Source organism: Glycine max, chromosome 18 (genome assembly GCF_000004515.6).
Source record: "Glycine max cultivar Williams 82 chromosome 18, Glycine_max_v4.0, whole genome shotgun sequence".
Taxonomy (NCBI): Eukaryota; Viridiplantae; Streptophyta; class Magnoliopsida; order Fabales; family Fabaceae; genus Glycine; species Glycine max.
In genome coordinates this window covers 23,523,707-23,525,557 of record NC_038254.2, presented here as the reverse complement: position 1 = coordinate 23,525,557, position 1,851 = coordinate 23,523,707, and positions in this window count along the sequence as shown.

Genomic DNA, 1,851 nt, shown 5'->3' with positions numbered 1-1,851 from the left:
TTACTCAAGTTATGAATTCCCTTAATGACAATCTTCTTAAATATTATTTCAAACAAAGCAACTTGAATATGAATATAAAGCAATAATAAATAAAGGAGATTAAGGGAAGAGAAAATGCAAACTCAGTTTTATACTGGTTCGGCCACACCCTTGTGCCTACGTCCAGTCCCCAAGCAACCCGCTTGAGAGTTCCACTATCTTGTAAATTCCTTTTACAAGTTCTAAACACACAAGGACAATCCTTCCTTTGTGTTTAGAGATCCTTTACAACAAGAGACTCACAGTCTCTTAATCCCTTAGAGAATGAGAAGAAGAAGAGGAACAAATCTCTCTAGAAAGAGATGGATTTTACAGATTGAGCACTCAATTAATTCCTTAATGAATTGCAATTGAATTGGCCAAGGAATTCTTAAGAGGATAAAATGAATTTGCTCTTTGAGAGGATAAACACTTTGTTGTACTGAAAATCTCTAAGCAATTTCGTGTTTAAGTCACATATATATAGACCATTGGTGGTCATGAGTAAAGCCTTTGAAAAGTTGTGACTCTTGAAATTATTTTTCTGAAATTCCTGTCTGGTAATCGATTACAGTAATTGTGTAATCGATTACAGCTTTTAAAATTTGAATTAAAACGTTTACTAACTGCTGGTAATCGATTACCAAAATTGTGTAATCGATTACACAGTCTAAAATTTCGAATTCAAATTTTTATAGCTGTTATAAAAAGTATTTGGCCACTGGTAATCGATTACATCCTCTGGTAATCGATTACCAGAGAGTAAAACCTTTGAACAACACTTTTTATTTTAAATCACTTGGCCAAACCTTTGCTAATTCAATTAGGAATTCCCTTCCTAATATTCTAGTGATCATCTTGATGTTGTGACTTGTAATCTTGAAGTATTGTCTTGAATTTTAATCTTGAAAAGCCCATTTGCATCAATTGCAACACATCATCATGATCATCATCAAAACATCAAAGCCAATTGCATCTACATTATCTTGCTTTCACATAGTCTCCCAATTGATACACAAAGTATGGCATTTTTAGGAGAAACTAGCAGTCAGACGATTGTCAAGTCAAGGTTGGGTTTCATTTTTCCAAATGGATCGATTATTCACAATTATACTAGGGTTTACTTTCAAACTTCGACTCCGGTGCCCATTCGAGTACCAAACAGTTGTGATTTTGCAAGCCTAAAAATCAGAATACACAATACCCTTCAGCTATCCGACAAACAATTTTTGGATGAAATTCACTACCGGAAGCCATTCACCCATACAGGTAACCAAATTCGCTTTCAGTGTATGAAATTGATAAATGATGACGATGTCAACACAATGTTAATGTGTAATGATCAATTTTCGTGTGTTGGTCTGATTGAGTTATTATGCACCGTTGGAAGAACACCAGATGGAGTAATAAACTTACTTCAACGCACTATGCCCCGTACTCATGACGCGATCATGTATTACAACGGGAAATGGAACATACCACCGCAGAACAAATTTGTTGGATGCGCGTTCACAGGAAAAAATCCTAAGAGATTTCCAATTCCTTCAACATGTATCATCGATGAACTAAAGGATTTAATAAAGCAAGTTGCACCTAAAGGGATTCCCCCTCTTGGAATTCGCGAATCACAAACGGTAAGACGATTGTTTTTCCGCCAACCAGGTCGCTTTAAGTATTCAGATAAGCTTATAAAATATAAAATTGATGAGTTGAAGACCAACGAAGAACTGCTGAAGGTGTTAGTACAATCTAACTACTGAAAAAAATATGGACCAATAGAAATTTTAGCTATCTTTACTAAATATGTTGTGGAATTCGAAGACGAGGTGACTG